We start from the raw sequence: 19,063 nt of genomic DNA, 5'->3' as shown, positions 1-19,063 counted from the left end.
CATAGAGTTTGAAATACTGATAGACAGCCAGTACATAACTTTCCTGGCTCTCTCATGCCATGCTTTGAATGCCTGCATTTGCTGTTGATTGGGAACATCAGGAAGAACTGGTTCTTCTTCATTTCCTACAACAAATTCCCAATATCCTTTTCCCATAAGGAAATTCGTCATTCTAAACTTCCATGCTTGGAAGTTGTTCTTGTCAAGCTTTTCAGTTACAATCTGTGAAAGAGAATCAGACGCCATTACAGAACACTGCAAAAAATTCTGTCACTGCAAAAAACACAGCTTCACCCTCACAAGGGCAAATCTGCAAAACTGGCGAAAGTGGTATTTGACCACACAGTCACTTCCTAGTGACGATTTTGCATCAACAGGACAAGGATGATTTTGTAACTCCCAATGTATCTACACACAAGCATACGATGCAATTTCTATAGTAACTTTTCACTGACCTGTAGAATAGTGGTCGCACAGCATAAAACTGGGCCTTTTCCTGAGTGCGTGCAGAAAACTCCCGTCTCTAAAACAGGCCCCGAAATGGCCTCAAATCAAAAAACAGGGTCGCCTAGGGCTAAAGTCCTTTCCCGTAGCATATACTGCGCTCTTGCTTCACCGCGAAGGGCGTCTCAACCTGAGACAATGCACTCTTGCAATTTTTGGCTGTGCAACCTGCAGAGATCTGCTCCCAAAACAGAAAATGAAAGCAATACTGCTCCTCTTACCAGAACACCGCGAGCTTGGCTTGCTTTCTTGAGCTCCTTACCACGAACAAGACTCTGATACCATGTCAAGATTGTGGGAGAGAAGGAAGGAGTCTCACTTGTAGCTTTCTTACTTGCACAATGGGGGAATATACACAAAGGTGGAGGTTGAAAACAGTTTTCCTCTTCTTAGTTGTGTAAGCCAAAAGAACTCAAGTACAAAGAAATACAAGAACCCTATATATGGGTCTCAAACCAAACTCAACTAACTAAGGTGGCATACTAACTGAGCCACGAACTAGAGTAGATAAGGATAGTTGTCATGTAGCTATTATTCATGGGCGGTGTGCCAACCGCATCTGCAACTGACACGTCGGTGACATAAATGCACAACGGTCACCCTGGCATGTCACGAGTGGAGCTCGATATCTCAACACACGTGCTCTTGCTCTCACTATATTAATATATGCATTTGTTCATTTTCCTCACTTTGGCACTCTACTTGTTCCTATAGAACTGCCTGCTTATGGAGAGTTGCATGGAGTTGGTTATGTAGCTTTGCCATATTTCTCCTTGCTTCGAGCACACTTTGTACCTTTACTTCCTATAGTTCTTTTGATAGATGTTCTCTTTGTTTCAACCTATTGACCTCAGTACAAGGATTTGGGCCATTAGCGACGCCGATTAGCGACGGCGGATAGTGGCGTCGCTATTGGCGTCGCTAATAGCGTCGCTATTTTTGTCGCCGCAGGGAAAAAACGTGGCCAGAACCCGAGCGCGGTTTTCATTTCTTTTGCTTCGAGTTTTGAGAGCGAGAGCGAGGGAGAGAGCGAAGGCTTTGTGAGAGAAGAAGAGGAAGAAGACTTGCCGTCGCGGCCGCGGCTGCCGCCACCGCCGTTGTTCGCAAAGGAGAGGAGGAGCCTTCATCGCAAAGAGAAGCCGCCCCACGCTCGCCATATCTCATTGGTGAGTCTCCCTCTCTCTTTCTTTTGCTTGTTCAAGGTTTAAATCACTCTCTTTTGCTTGTTTAGGAGAGGAAATGAAAGAGAAGGAGAGGGAGAGGGAGAGAGAGGGAGAGAAAGAGAGGGAGAGGGAGAGGGAGAGGGAGAGAAAGAGAAAGAGAAAGAGAGGGAGAGTGCATTCTCTCTCTCCCTCTCCCTTTTGCTTGTTTAATGTTTAAATCACTTTCTTTTTTGCTTGTTTAGGAGAGGAAATGAGAGAGTAAGAGAGAAAGAGAGGGAGAGGGAGAGGGAGAGGGAGACGGAGGAAATGAGAGAGGGAGAGGGAGAGAAAGAGAGGGAGAGGGAGGGAGAGTGCATTCTCTCTCTCCCTCTCCCTTTTGCTTGTTTAATGTTTAAATCACTTTCTTTTTTGCTTGTTTAGGAGAGGAAATAAGAGAGAAAGAGAGGGAGAGAAAGAGAGGGAGAGGGAGAGGGAGGGGAAGGAAATGAGAGAGGGAGAGAAAGAAAAAGAGAGGGAGAGTGCATTGTCTCTCTCCCTCTCCCTTTTGTTTGTTTAATGTTTAAATCACTTTATTTTTTGCTTGTTTAGGAAATGAGAGAGAAAGAGAGATAGAGAGCGAGAGAAAGAGAAAGAGAGGGAGAGGGAGGGAAAGGAAATGAGAGAGGGAGAGAAAGAGAAAGAGAGGGAGAGGGAGAGAAAGAGAAAGAGAAAGAGAAAGAGAGGGAGAGTGCATTCTCTCTCTCCCTCTCCCTTTTGCTTGTTTAATGTTTAAATCACTTTCTTTTTTGCTTGTTTAGGAGAGGAAACGAGAGAGTAAGAGAGAAAGAGAGGGAGAGGGAGAGGGAGAGGGAGAGGGAGAGGGAGGGGAAGGAAATTTAAGATAATAGACTTATCGATAATGGTATGCAATGTGCTTTGCCATGGGCCACGTACATTGGTGACTCTTTAAGATGGCTTAAAAATGGTCAATTCCTTCATAATGTCCAAGTAGGGGATCTAATTGTGATATGCATAATTCATTGTTTTTGTATTAACTTTATAGGCATACCAAATTAGAAATCATGTCAACTAGTCAACGGAAGGACTAAAAGAAAATGATACCCTAGCTAATGGTCATTACGGTACTTCATCAAAATGAACCCAAAAGTATTGTTATAGAAGAAGAAACCCTTAAATTGAGTATAGGATATTTTCTCTCAGGTCTTATGACTATGAGTAGAATTGATTGAAATAAATTTTATTACTATAGTTATTAAATTTCATAGATGGCGCGCATTAATTTTAAAATGGATTACTTATACTCAAAGCCGAGATATAACAAATAATTATCTACCGTGACAAACAAATCCTTGAGCATGATACAAGGCCGAGATATAACATCGGAAAATCTCTCAACTACTATATACAATGCAATATTTATGGTCAACTTGCAACTTGAGGTACATCTCCATAAAGCTATCCATTTAAGCCTCGTTTGCTGTAATGTAGATAAGATGGAAAACGAAGAAGGTCTTATTGTTCAAGACCGCGAGACGTATCTTAATCAACGTGTCCCATGTCCTTGCTCTCAATGCAAGTTGGTAATTAGATGAAAACGCCGATTGTCTATAGAACACGTACGACGATTTGGCGAGTTTCAATCTGTGATCATTGATCAGGCGATTGCGGATTTTCAGCAAACGGTAATTTGAAGTTAATATTAATCATGCATTGTACTCTCAAGCTAATTGAAAACCATACACAATAAGATTGGGTCTTGTTGGCAAATTTTCTATCCACGGGGGTGATGTCTCGACCCAAGGGGGAGTGCACCCTTTGCGGCCAATTAGAAGATTTCGTGGACGTGCGATGGATGGATTGCAGGAGCCAATCGACCACTCGCAAGGCCCATCTATACTGTCAATGCCAGAGGAGACAGACAACCTTCCCGACCTACCTACAATATTGGAGCCTGAGATGGAGGCAATGATCGATGCATTGATTCCCATGGATGTTGAGACATCTGACCCACTTAGAGAGGAAGCATCCATACCATTATATGATGGGTGCCGAGTATCTTGGTTGAAGACATTGCTTGCACTCTTAAGTGTGCAAGCAAAATACGGTTGGAGCGATACGAGTGTGACTGAGTTATTCAGGTACCTTGCACACAGGCTTCATTGATTTTTTTTAAACAGTATTATTGCAAACATTTGTGTTTTTTCAAGGTGTTTTATGATTTTTTTCAGGTTATTGAAATATCATATATTACCACCTGCAAAGACCATGCCTGAGTCTCGTGATGATGCACGACATGTTTTACGGAAGCTTGGCATGGACTACAATAACATCCATGTATGTATCAATGACTGCATATTGTTTCGAGATGAATACGAGACTATGGAGACATGTCCAAAGTGTGGTGCTCACAGGTACCGATAGGACTTGCAAGGGCAAACCATCCCTCAAAAAGTTCTTAGACACTTTCCGCTCATCCCCCGCATAAACCACATGTTTCGCACGTCTGCCATGGCAAGCTTGACAACGTGGCATGTGCAGAATAGGTCCACGGATGGAGTTCAACGAATATCAGCGGATTCGCGTGCATGGAGCCACATTGACTCTACCTTCCCAGGCTTTGCGCGAGAGCCAAGGAATCTTCGGCTTGGTCTCGCCATGGATGGTGTGAACCCATTCGGTCTGCGCTCGACTTCTTACAGTGTGTGGCCTATAGTGCTTGTCAACTACAACATCCCTCCATGGATTTCTACGAAGAAAGGACATCTCATCCTTAGCTTGCTCATCCCAGGCCGCTACAAAGTAAAAAATATGGACGTGTATCTTCGTCCATTGGTCGATGAGCTTAAGATTTTGTGGGAGGAGGGGGTCACGGTGCAAGATATGAGAATGCGCGATGGTTGGCGGTCAGCCAACATTCGAGCCATTCTCATGTGGATGATGCATGACTTTCCGGGATTGGGAGAGTGCTCAGGTGAGCAGACCTTTGTTCTCGCTTGTAATATCTATATTTTATTTCCTTTAATCAAGTATTCACTAGGTCGTGGCTCGCCTTACAGGTCTGGTTACCTCAGGTTATCATGCATGTCCATTGTGTGGGCCACAGTTAGACTCCCGAAGGTCACGAACCATGAAGAAGATGGTATATCAAGGACACGCCGCTTTCTTGTTGGAGGATCATGAACTCACGGAAGGTTTTCTTGGACGACCTCCAGCACATATGAACGCTGCAAGAAGCTGGTATGAGCTGAAAATGGTAAACCCGGAATCACATCCAAATGGAATGTGACGGTTCTCAGTTTTCTACGAGTTGCCATATTGGACCCACTTATAGGTCAACCGGTTATTGGATCCCATGCATATTTTCAAGAATGTGGGCAGCTTGCTATGGGACCACATCATAGGAAAGAGAGACACTATAGGGTCACGAATGGATTTAAAGGAGGTAGGTAAGATGGAGGCGCTTTGGCTGCAGTCGAGTGCTGAAGGGGGAGTGCAGCTTCCTTGCGCTCCCTGGGTTTTGTCTACCAAAGAAGAGCGCATTGTGAAGCAAGTAATCAAGTCTATCCGCACTCCGACGGGTATGATGTGTTCTCTCAGGTCCGCATTTTCTAAAGATGACCAAATGTCTGGGCTAAAATCCCATGATTGGCATAAGATATGTCAGGTTTGTGAACAGAATGGATTTTAATTAGCATGGACATTTTGCAATTTGAAAAGTGGCCATTATTCATAATGCTTTCTCATTTGTGGCAGTTTGTCCTACCGATCGCGATTGCGGGATGCCTTATTCCAGAAATTCGGGGGGCCATTTACAAGTTGTCGACTTTGGTGCAATGGATCTCACAGAAAGAGATTAAGACGTCCTCTATTGAATTCACAAGGCGGGGAGCAGTTGAGACGGTCTATCTCTTTGAGAAATACTTGCCCACTAGCATGCTCATGATATAAGTTCACCTTCTTGTGCATCTTGTGGACGAAGTGGAGATTGCTGGACCAGTCCATACGCGATGGATGTTCTTCCTGGAGCGCTTCATGAAAACCCTGAAAGGCTTTGTGCGACAACGAGCTCGTCCAGAAGGTAGCATGGTGGAAGGTTGGTTGGTGTCAGAGGCGTTAGTGCATATCTCACAATGGCTACCAACGGTGGAACCAGACAATGAAATGCTATGGACGCTGAAAGACGATGATAGGCTGACTGGAGATGTGGTGGTTGGAAATGGGGTAGAAAAAAGAATGGATGCCTCAATGGAAGAGAAGGTGAATCGCTTTTGTATGTTGCACCATGCCTCCATGGAGACGTGGCTCGCCAAGTACCAGATTGCAAGGCAAGATCGTGAGGAAGCGCGAGCTGAATTCCGACGCAGTACACGTCACCGACCGATTCGATATCCCGAAGGCATGGAGGAGATGCCGCGGTTTATGTCAACACGATGGTTGCATGGAGCCTTGACCGCAGCATCCAGCGAAGAGACAGAGGTCTCAAAGGAGGAGTGGGAGTTCTCGAGGGGATGTAGTCCAAAGGTAATGAGGGGTTTAGAATGTGTCGTATCTAAATTTGCTTGCTACATCTAATTTGAGTGTTTCAATGTGCAATACAAAATATATAGTGCAGCGTGGTCGCGCGGACGACATTTTCAGGTGGAGCGTATTGACAAAATGTGCTCCACAATGGACTGTGGTGTCATGGCAAGGTTTGAGCAAGAGAGCCGGCGACGAGCAACGGATCCGAACACGGTTGTGGATGAGATGGAGTATTTTGGGAACTTGCAAAGTATTATTACGGTGGATTACCGTAGCTTCTCCATGATACTATTCGATGTTGTGCAGTGGTTCAAAGTGGTACTTGGAGGAGCTGGAGCAACAGTTCGACGAGGTCCATTTGGATTTCTCGAAATAGATTCCGAAAAAAAATGGACGGATTTGTGCGACACCTTTGTGTTGCCGGCCCATTGTGAACATGTGCAAATAGTCATTTGCTTGCTAATTGTAATACGACATGGTTTATGTCACAATGGTTTGAACTCGCTTTGTAAGTGTTTGTGAACAGGTAACCTTCTATCCAAACCCCAGACAACCTTGATGGTGGTATGTTATACCTTCAACTCCTCGAGGTGAGAGAGTATATGATCAAAGCGATGTTCCAAGCATAGATGAAGAAAATATGCAAATAGAGGGGTTGATATTACAAGGGGTGGAGGCCACCGCAAGCTTGGAGCCCGCATCTGCTAATAATGATGGAAATACAGAAGTCGTAGAATTTTTTGAGAATGAGGCAGACTCGTTCTTTTGTGGTGACATGTCTATCGACCTTCCAGTGTATGCAGAGTTGTGTCAGGAGATTAACATGGGACCATAGAATACTTCATTCTTGGAGAATTGTATTACTCAATTCGTTGTTTAGATCTTCCATAAAGGTAGATAAGATATGCATTTTAAGAGCGATTTTTCAAAAATGATTTATATTACTGTGCTTTGTATAGTTTAAATTGATTATTATAACATCATTTTTTATTTGTGCAGGTGACATTTTCAGGATGAGTCGAGGGATGAGCGATGAGGAGTTTCAGGACATGATGGCACGCATGTCTCTAGATCAGCTCGCGAGATTCAGAGAGATGGCAGACCAGGAGCTGTCTCGTTCTTCGTCAGGGCGCTCTGCTAGATCTGCTTCAGCGCGATCAGATGCTTCAGCTTCGAGCAGATGATCTCGACGCTCATGACTTGGGCCAGAGGGAGGGACTGCAGGAGGATCAGGGGGGTGCTGCTATGGAGACACGGACGTGATGTCTCCGTCTCGTCGTTCAACTGGAGCTACGTCACCTCCAGGATTTGTCACACTTGTGGGGACGTCTACTCTAGTTACTCCGGCTTTTGCGCAGCCGTCGGCAGATGGCATGCCTTTTGATGGCACTCCTTTTGGTGGCACCCCCTTTGGTGGCACCCCTTTGAGTGGCACTCCGGGAGAGGGTACCCCCGTCGGTACACTGGATGTACATGGGTCTCCTGGATATGCCCAGGAGCGTGGACGGAGATGGGAGAGGGCCCATCTTAGGCAGACTCCTAGGGGTTATGGATACCTAGTGGATAGTAGGTCAGGAGTCATCATCATGAATGATGAGGGGAGGAGGGTGATGGCTCGCATGAGGGAGTTGTGCCAACAAGTTTTTCGGCACAACGTCCTGGATCATTGGAGGAACATACCGGAGGGGAGCAAGGACTACATAGTAGCATCCTTGCACGAGGAGTTTTCGGTGCCAGCTGCAGTAGATAGATTCTCTACGGGCTAGATGATGGATTGCATGCGTGCATACATGTCACATAGACGATTCGACGCACGCAAGGCAATCAAGAGTGGGGCTCCAAAGCTCGAGTGGTTAGATGCAGACGACTGGCGCCGACTGAGGGAGGAGGCTATAGATTCGCCAGGACGTTGGAGTCAGCAGCGGGAGGCGGCGAGGGCACGAATCGAGGCCGAATCGGTGCATCATCTTGGGAGTGGCGGCCACAGGACATATTTGGAGGACTTTGTAAGTTTCTCTTTTGTTTTGCTTATTTGTTTTTTTGAGTTATTCTTTGTATTGACAATCATGTTTCTAACAGTTAGCATTTTGTTTTCTTTGCAGCACTCCATTACAAATCGCGATCCGCAAGGCCTTGAGACTTGATATGCAGAGAGGCACGGTCTCAGGGCATTGATCGACCGATTGTATAGACGCGGCGGCCCTGTAAGTCACTCATCTTTCTTGTCCGTAGTTACCATGAGATATTTGGATGCATTATTGTATGGAGGATTGATATGTTGTTTCTTTTTCTGCAGAATCCGTTTGATGCTCCTTTGCGGCGGGACGAGCTTTCGGGGGACGAGGATTTGTAGCTCGCCCTTGGATCCTTAGAGCTCACACACCTTTAGTTTTTAGTCGCATGATCTATGTAGACATTTTCTATGTATTAGTGATATCGTTTCATGATTGTACCAATCGCATTTTATGCGATCATGTATTTATTTCATGTATCAGTTTTATGATTTCAGTATACATTCTTTTTGTTTGCAAGCACTTTGTATGCAGCAGTGCAGAAACTATTTTGTATGGCTCTCATATAGCACACAGTGCTATATGTGGCAGGGCAGCTTGCTGCCCTGCCACAAATTTTTTTTTTCTCTATTACCGTCACTATTTGCGTCGTAAATTTACTGCTCGTGTCACTATTGGCGTTGCTATAAGCGTCGCAACTTTACTGGTTGCGTCGCTATATGCGTCGCATTTGTGACGCATATAGCGACGCATATAGCGACACATATAGCGACGATTCTATGGCATCGTCAATAACGACGCTTTTTGGGACGACGGGGGCAAATTTTGTTTGTATTTTCGTCGCTTTAAACGTCGGTATAAGGTCTATATCTTGTAGTGCCTCCTTCTCTAGGCATTACTTGTCCTAAGACACGAGAGTACATTGTGCCTAGACTAGAGCAATGTGGCTCTCCCTTTCTTCATCATACAAGTCTTTTATACTTTATTCGTCTTTCCTTGCCTTTAAAGCTTCTTTTATTGCCATCAACTCCCTAGTTACTATAGACATCTGCCTTATTTTTTTATTGGCAGTAGTTTGTGAGAAGGCATTCTTTTCTTCTTCCAGCTCAACAAGTGCGGCATTTTTTTCTTCAGTCATCTTGTCAAGTTGGCTTTGCAGTTCTTTTGCCAGCTCATTGTACTCTTCTTTGTTGTGCATGGTTGAGGGCACCAAAGTAATTGATACTTCCAGGCGAGGTACCTTTGGCCCTTGGCACGATTCAGTATCAGCTACTACTATTGGGCTTTTAGTTCTTGTATAAGTGGGGCTCCTTTGCTTGGTACAAGTATGAGTTCTTACACTTTGCTCACGAGGTACTACACCAAAACCATGACATTGATTTCATTAACTGCCCCCTTGGTGGTTCCTTATGTTGAAGTGGATGTTAGGGCCATGATTGATGAGATTGCATATAGAGGAGCCTTTTCCTTGCCTTCTACCATTAGTGATATTTGTCCTGCATCTTCTGTGGTAGCATTAGTGCTTGGCACATCCTCCCTTTGTGGGTCTCATCATAGCTAACTCCTAAGATCAAGAGGGTTGCTCCACTAATCTTCTGATGGACAAGGCTATCTGATCCTTCTTCTCTTGTCAGTCTTTCTTGCTCTTCCTCTTGTCTCTTTTTGTGCTTCTCTTCAAGTTTCTTGGATTCCTCTTCCACCCTCTGCAATGATCTATTTTCTTATGTGATGGAATTGGTTCTCCTGATAGGGAACATTTTCAACGTGATCCTTCTTCTTTCTCCTTGGCTTGATAGCTCTAAGCCCTGCAATTTGATGACTATCCTTTCACTTGAGGTTTCTTGCATTGAGTAGAGAAATTGACTTCTTTCTCCTTAGCAACTTGTCTTGCCTTCTCTTGCTAATCTCTATTGAAATCCCCTAGTGAGAATGAGATGGGAGGGCTCACTGGAGTGATTGCTTGGGGTTTCCCTCCACTACCTCTTCTCTTTCGACCTCCCCCAAGGCTTCTTTGATTATGGCTGTCAACACCTCTCCAAACCTATGTTTGACGCCTTGGATACTGGTTTTTTCCTGTCTGACTCCACTATTGTAGCTAGAGACTCTCCTCGTACTGCCCTTGGTGCTACTGCTAGCACTTTTCCACCAATGTGCAGATTGTTTTTCAGATGTAAGTATTTCAATTTACCTCATCCAGTACATTTGCTACAAGGCTTTCTAGCAAGGGCTATTCTGTTCATGAGGGCGCTATATTAGCCAACTTAGCCAATTCCTTTTTTTAACACAAAAAAAGGGTCCATTACAAGAGAACAAGAAAAAAATGACAAAGGAAAAATGTACATAGAGTACAACAAGATGAGGAAAGACCTCATCTTATCCTATGCCCATAATCTTCCTAAGGAAGGCCGAAAGAATTTTGTTGAGAGACTTTTAGTGAGTAGATATGCAAGATTTTGGTCAATTGAGATCTTAATAATATCAATAGACTTATCCTCAATGACCTCTCTGATAAAGTGGTAACCTACTTCAATGTGGTTTGTCTTCACATGAAAGACCAGATTCATAACCAACTAAATAGCACTCATAGAGTTTGTATGTAGTGTAGAGCCCACATTAGTAATACCAAGTGGCCTAACTAGAGAGTCTCCTTGTAAGCCTTAGTGGTTGCAACATACTTTGCCTTTGTGTAGTAGTAGATAAAGAAAATAGAAAAACAAAGAGAGAAAAGAGAATGCACTTATCTCAAAGCTTGAAGAAGAATCCCTCACACTTCCCTCCCTTTTCTTCTTCTCCTTCACAGGTTTCCTCCTTCTCCTTTACACATATCTCCTCCTTCTTCGTCGATAGTGATGGCGGTCTCTCTCTCTCTCTCAACCTCCCTTGCTTTGATCTCTCTCACTACAAGATATAGGCCTTATACCAACGTTAAAAGCAACGAAAATGCAAATAACAAAATTTGCTCATGTTGTCGCAAAAAGTGTCGTTATTAGCGACGCTATAGAACAGTTGGTATCACCACCCCTATTGGCGTCGGTATCAGTGTCGCAAAATAGCGATGGTTTGCGATGTAAATAGTGACACGAGCAGTAAAATTTGCGACGTTAATAGCAACGGTAACAAGGAAAAAAAAAATTGTGGCAGGGCAACAAGTTGCCCTGTCACATATAGCACTGTGTGCTTTATTAGAGCCATACAAAATAGTTTCTGCACTATGTATAATGCGCTTGCAAACAAAAACAATGTATACTGAAATCATAACACTGATACATAAAATAATTACATGATTGCAAAGCTCGTCCCGCCGCAAAGGAGCATCGAACAGACTCTGCAAAAAAAGAAACAACACATTAGTCCACCATACAATAATGCATTCTAATTAAACATGGTAACTACAGACAAGAAAGATGAGTGACTTACAGGGCCGCCACGTCTATACAATCGGTCGATCAATGAAGTGAGACCGTGCCTCTCTGCATATCGAGTCTCAAGGCTAGTCGGATCGCGATTTGTAATGGAGTGCTGCAAAGAAAACAAAATGCTAACTGTTAGAAATATGATTGTTAGTACAAAGGATATTGCAAAAAAATAAACAAGCACAACAAAAGAAAAACTTACAAAGTTCTCCAAATATGTCCTGTGGCCGCCACTCCCAAGATAATGGACCACTCCGGCCTCGAGTTGTGCTCTCGTCGCCTCGTGCTGCTGACTCCAACATCCTAGAGAATCTGAAGCCTTCTCTCTCAGTCGTTGCCAGTCGTCTACATCTAACCACTCGGGCTTTGTAGCCCCACTCTTGATTGCCTTGCGTGCATCGGATCGTCTGTGTGACATATATGCACGCATGCAATCTATCATCCAACTCGTAGAGAATCTATCTACTGAGGCTGGAACCAGAAACTCCTCATGCAAGGATGCTACTATGTAGTCCTTGCTCCCCTCCGGTATGTTTTTCTAATGATCTAAGACGTTGTGCCAAAAAACTTGTTGGCACAACTCTCTCATGCGAACTATCACCCTCCTCCCCTCATCATTCATGATGATGGTTCCTGACCTACCATCAACTAAATATCCATATCCCGCTAGATTCTGCCTAAGATGGGTCCTCTCCCATCTGTGTCCACGCTCCTGGGCATATCCAGGAGACCCCTGTGCATCCAGTGTATGGACCGTGGTAATATCTCTCGGAGTGGCACCCATAGGGGTACCACCTACTGACAACTGAGCAAAAGCTGGAGTAACTGGAGTAGACGTCCCCACAAGTGTGACAAATCCCTGAGGTGACGCAACTCCAGCTGAACGATGAGACGGAGGCATCGCGTCCGTGCCTCCACAGTATCCACCCGAGCCTGAGCCACGCTCCCTGGAAGGGCCACGAGAGCGAGGAGTCGCACCTGTATTCCGTGTTGACTGCGGGCTCACTGCATCCGTATCTCTACAACATCCCTTTAACCTTGAAGCACTCCCTCCCTCTGGCCCAAGTCTGGAGCATCGAGCTCGTCTGCTTGAAGCTGAAGCATTCGATTGCACTGAAGTAGATCTAGCAAAGCGCCCTGACGAAGACCGAGACAGCTCCTGGTCTACCATATCTCTGAATCTGACGATTTGGTCTGGAGACATGCGTGTGAAGATATCCTATAACTCTTCATCGCTCATCCCTCGACTCATCCTGAAAATGTCACCTGCACAGATAAAAAATGATGTTAGAATAATCAATTTAAATCATATAGAGCACAATAATATAAACCATTTTTAAAAAAATCTCACTTAAAATGCATATCTTATGTACCCTTATAAGCGATTGGTCAATGAATTGAGTAAGTGGATGCTCCAAGTATGAAGTGTCCTATGGCCCCATGTCAATCTCTTGACACAACTCCGTATACACTGGAAGGTCGATAGACATGTCACCACAAAAGGATGAGTCCACCTCGTTCTCAAAGAATTCTTGGACTTCTATATTTCCATCATTGTTAGCCGTTGCTGGCTCCAAGCTTTCGACGGCCTCCACCCCTTGCAATATCGACCCCTCTATTTGCATATTATCTTCATCTATGCTCGGAACATCGCTTTGATCATATACTCTCACACTTCAGGGAGGTGAGGGTATAACATACCACCATCGAGGTTGTCGGGGGTTTGGATAGAAAATTACCTGTTCACAAATACATACAAGAGAGTTCAAACCATTGTGACATAAACCATGTCGTAATACAATTAGCAAATAAATGAGCCCATGCACCTATTCACAATGGGCCGACAACACAAAGGGGTTGCGCAAATCCATCCATTTTTTTTCGGAATCCATTTCGAGAAATCCAGATGGACCTCGTCGAACTGTTGCTCCAGCTCCTCCAAGTACCACTTTGAACCATTGCACATCGAATAGTATCATGGAGAAGCTACGATAATCCACTGTAACAATACTTTGCAAGTTCCCAAAATACTCCATCTCATCCACAACCGTGTTTGGATCCATTGCTCGTCACCAGCTCTCTTGCTCGAACCTTGCTATGATACCACAGTCCATTGTGGAGCGCATTTTGTCAATACGCTCCACGCGAAAATGCCGTCCGCGCGACCACGCTGTACTATATATTTTGTACTGTACATTGAAACACTCAAATTAGATGTCGTATATAAAATTTAGATACAACAAATTCTAAACCCCTCATCACCTTTGGACTACATCCCCTCGAGAATTCCCACTCCTCCATTGAGACCTCTGTCCCTTCGCGAGACACTGCGGTCAAAGCTCCATGCAAGCATCGTGTTGACATAAACCACGGCATCTCCTCCATGCCTTCGGGATATCGAATTGTCGATAACGTGTATTACGTCGGAATTCAGCTCGCACTTCCTCTCGATCTTGCCTAGCGATCTGGTACTTGGTGAGCCACGTTTCCACAGAGGCATGGTGCAACATACAAAAGCGATTCACCTTCTCCTCCATTGAGGCATCCATTCTTTTTTCTACCCCATTTCCAACCACCACATCTCCAGTCAGTCTATCATCATCTTTCAGCGACCATAGCCTTTCGTTGTCTAGATCCACCGTTGGTAGCCATTGTGAAATATACACTAGCGCCTCAGACACCAACCAACCTTCAGCCATGCTACCTTCTGGCCAAGCTCGTTGTCGCACAAAGCCTTTTAGGGTTTTCATGAAGCACTCCAAGAAGAAGATCCATCGTGTATGGATAGGTCCATCAATCTCCACTTCATCTACAAGATGTACAAGAAGGTGAATTTGTATCATGAGCATGCTGGTGGGCAGGTATTTCTTAAAGAGACAGACCGTCTCTACTTCTCCCCGCCTTGCAGATTCAATAGAGGACTTCTTAATCTCCTTCTGTGAGATCCATTGCACCAAAGTCGACAACTTGTAAATGGCCTCGCGTATTTTTGGAGTAAGACATCCTGTGATCGCGATCGGTAGTACAAACTGTCACAAATGAGAAAGCATTATGAATAATGGGTACACTCCAAATAGCAAAATGCGCACGCCAATTACAATCCATTCGTAGTACAAACCTGACATATCTTATGCCAGTCATGGGATTTTAGCCCTGATAATTGGTCGTCTTTAGAAAATGCGGACCTGAGAGAACGCATCATACCCGTCGGTGTGCGGATAGACTTGACTACTTGCTTCAAAATGCGCTCTTCTTTAGTGGACAAAACCCAAGGAGTGTGAGGAAGCTGCACGCGACCATCAGCACTCGACTGCGGCCAAAGCGTCTCCATCTTACCTACCTCCTTCAAATCCATTGGTGCTTCTATAGTGTCTCTCTTTCCTGTGATGTGGTCCCATAGCAAGCTGCCCACATTCTTGAAAATATGCATGGGATCCAACAAGTGGTTGACCTGTAAGTGGGTCCAATATGGGAACTCGTAGAAAACTGAGCGCCACATTCCGTTTGGATGTGATTCCGTGTGGACCATTTTCAGCTCGTACCAGCTTGCGGCGTTCATACGTGCTGGAGGTCATCCAAGGAAACCTTCCCTGAGTTCATGATCCTCTGGCAAGAAAGTAGCTTGTCCTTGATATACCATCTTCTTCATGGTTCGTGACCTTCGGAAGTCTAACTGTGGTCCACACAATGGACATGCATGATAACTAAGGTAACCAGACCTATTCCAACACTACGACCCAGTGAATACTTGCTTGAATGAGATAAAATATAGATATTACCAACGAGGACGGAGGCCTACTCACCTGAGCACTCTTCGAATCCCGGAAAGTCATGTATCGTCCATATGAGAATGGCTTGAATATTGGCTGACCACCGACCATCACGCCTGCTCATATCTTGCACAGTGACCCCCTCCTCCCACAAAATCTTGAGCTCATTAATGAATGGACGAAGATACACGTCCATATTTTTGACTTTGTAGCGGCCAGGGATGAGTAAGCTAAGGATGAGATGCCCTTTCTTCGTACAAATCCATGGAGGGATATTGTAGTTGACAAGGACTATAGGCCACACATTGTAAGAAGTTGAGCATAGATTGAATGGGTTTACGCTATCCATTGCAAGACCGAGCCGAAGATTCCTTGGCTCTCGGGCAAAGCCTGGGAAGGTAGAGTCAATGTGGTTCCATGCGCATGAATCCGTTGATATTTGTTGAACTCCATCTATGGACCTATTCTGCGCATGCCATGTTGTCAAGCTCGCCATGTCAGATGTACGAAACATGTGGTTTATGCGGGTGATAAGTGGAAAGTGTCTGAGAACTTTTTGAGGGATGGTTTGCCCTTGTAAGTCCTGTCGATACCTATAAGCACCACACTTTGGACGTCTCCATAGTCTCGTATTCTCCTCGAAACAATATACAATCATTGATACATGCATGGATGTTATTGTAGTCCATGCCAAGCTTTCGTAAAACATGTCGTGCATCATCATGAGACTCAGGCATGGTATTTGTAGATGGTAATATATGATATTTTAATAACCTGAAAAAAATCATAAAAAACCTTGAAAAAGCACAAATGTTTGTAATAATAGTGTCGAAAAAAAAATCAATGAAGAGTATGTACAAGGTATTTGAACAACTCGATTAGACTCATATCCCTCCACCCGTATTTTGCTTGCACACTTAAGAGTGCAAGCAGTGTCTTCAGGCGAGATACTCGGCACCCATCATATCATGGTATGGATGCTTCCTCTCTCCACTTGTGTGGGCACAAGGGTACCATCATATTTCACCCTCCCCCTCTCTATATTTGTGTATGCATCTACGTACAAAGGGTACAAATAAAAACAAAGAGAAGAGAAGCCAAATAGATAAATGTAACAATATGTGGGTATAATAGTCAGTGTTACAACTTCTCTTCTTCTTTACTACCCATATTTGCTATTGTACCCAAGTATTATGAAGGTAGATAGATAGATAGAAAAATAGATAGATAGATAGATAGATAGATAGATAGTATCATAGTACCCTAGTATGTACTACCTTGCACCTATTACATACTATCATAGTACCCTAGAACCTCATATCTACTGCATAATGCTTAAGGTACCCTAGCACCTGCTACATAGTATCATAGTACTGGGTACTTGGCACTATGATACTAGAGTACTAGGTGCTAGATACTAAGATGCTATGATATTATGTGCTAGGTACTGAGTACTAGGTACTAAATACTAGTGTTCTATGATACTATATGCTAGGTACTAGGTACTAGGTACTATATGCTAGGTACTACGTAGCCGTGGTCATAGTCGTAGTCATGGTTGTGGTCGTGGTCATGATTGTGGTCATGGTCGTGGTCATAGAAAAAGAGAGAGATGGAAGGAGAGGATAACAATCTAAGAAAAAAAAAGAATGATAACAGTTTGTTGTAACGTAGATAAAATGGAAAACGAAGAAGGTCCTGTTGTTTAAGATCGCGAGGCGTATCTTAATCAGCGTGTCCCATGTCCTTGCTCTCAATGCAAGCTGGCAATTAGACGAAAACGCCGATTGTCTATAGAACACGTACGATGATTTGGTGAGTTTCAATCTGAGATCATTGATCAGGCGATTGTGGATTTTCAGCGAACGGTAAGAAAAGTTAATATCAATGATGCATTGTACTCGCAAGCTAATTGAATACCATACACAATAAGATTGGGTCTTGCTGGCAAATTTTCTATCCAAGGAGGTGATGTCTCATCCCAAGGAGGAGTGCACCCTTTGTGGCCAATTAGAAGAGTACGTGGGCGTGCGATGGATGGAGTGTAAGAGCCAATCCACCACTTGCAAGGCCAATCGATACCATCAATGCCAGAGGAGACAGGCAACCTTCCAGACCTACCTACAATCTTGGAGCTTGAGATGGAGGCAACGATCGATGCATTGATTCCCATGGATGTCGAGACTTTTGATCTGGACTCATTCTTAGTACACACTATCATAGTACCCTAAGCTTATTCTAAGGTCCTATTTACTTTTCTCTCTTTCTCTCCCTCTCTCATTTCCTCTCCCTCCCTCATCCTGACCCTCTCTTTCTCTCTTTCCCTATTAGGTTTAATGATATTTATCTCTTTTTCTCTCTCCTCTCCCAATCTCATTTTTTTCTCTTTTTCTCTCTCCTCTCCCAATCTCATTTTTTTCTCTCCTCTCCCTCTCTCATTTCCCTTTCTCTCTTTCTCCCCCTCTCTCATTTCCTCTCCCTCCCTCACCCTAACCCTCTCTTTCTCTCTTTCTCTCTTTCCCTATTAGGTTTAATTATTTTTTTCTTTTTCTCTCTCCTCTCTCTCTCATTTCTTTTTCTCTCTCATCTCTCTCTCTCATTTCCCTTTCTCTCTTTCTCTCCCTCTCTCATTTCCTGTCCCTTCTCTCCCTCCCTCTTCCTCTCTCATTTCCTCCCTCTTCCTCTCTTTCTCTTTCTCTTCCCCTCTCTTTCTCTTTCTCTCCCTCCCTCTCCCTCTCCCTCTCATTTTCTCTCCCTCTCTCAATATACACAAATTAAACCCTAAATAAGTAAAAGAGAGAGAGAATGGACTCACAGTAAAGATTTGGCGAGGGTTTGGCAGCTCCTCTTCGGGACGGCGGCTCCTCCTCTCCTTCACGAACGGCGGCGGCGGCAGCGGCAAGCCTTCTTCCTCTCCCTCTCTCACCCTCTATGCAAAACGGTCGTTCTCTCTCTCTCTCTCTCTCTCTCGCTCTCCCTCTCGAAATGTCTCACGAATACGCAAAATGAAACGCGCTCGAGTTTTGGTCTACTTTTTTTTCCCTGTGAGGCGTCGCTATTTGCGTCACTAATGCGGCGCTAATAGCGATGCAAATAGCGACGCCGCTATTCCTGCGTTGCTACCCGCCGTTGTTATACTTGTGTTTCCTTGTAGTGTCTCCCTCTCTCTTTTGCTCTCTCGCTCTCGCTCATTTACAAACCTATAAAATGCCATGCTTAGGTTTCGAGGATTTTTTTCTCCCAAAACACCGTCATTATTAGTGTCGCTATTAGCATCACTATTTGCGTTGCTATGCTTCCATTTCCTTGTAGTGTATGCTAGCCTTTAATAGTTGCTCTTAAGAAAAGAAAGGGGCTATGTGCTATATGGAACATTCAAGTCAATTCTGCTTACACAGGTCCATGTGGTAAAAAGCAAATGACATATGGATTGGGCGCATTTGAGGAGGTGAACATGTGTGTTAGGACTTGTAATAGTAAGTAACTATATATATGTACTACCTTTGATACTTAGGAAATCAAATTGTATTGTTAATGTGAGGTAAGTTTGGAGGATACTTTCTCCTTATGGTGCCTTTCCTCTCTGTTAGACGCTCTGGAAATTAGGCTAAGTGTTGTTAATGTGAGATAGGTTTGTAGGATCCTTTCTCTCTCCTCCTTTGGGTGATTTATCTCTGTGC

This window comes from Lygodium microphyllum, chromosome 19 (genome assembly GCF_053477565.2).
Source record: "Lygodium microphyllum isolate KBCC chromosome 19, Lygodium_microphyllum_v1.1.10, whole genome shotgun sequence".
NCBI lineage: Eukaryota > Viridiplantae > Streptophyta > Polypodiopsida > Schizaeales > Lygodiaceae > Lygodium > Lygodium microphyllum.
This window is presented reverse-complemented; position numbering follows the sequence as displayed.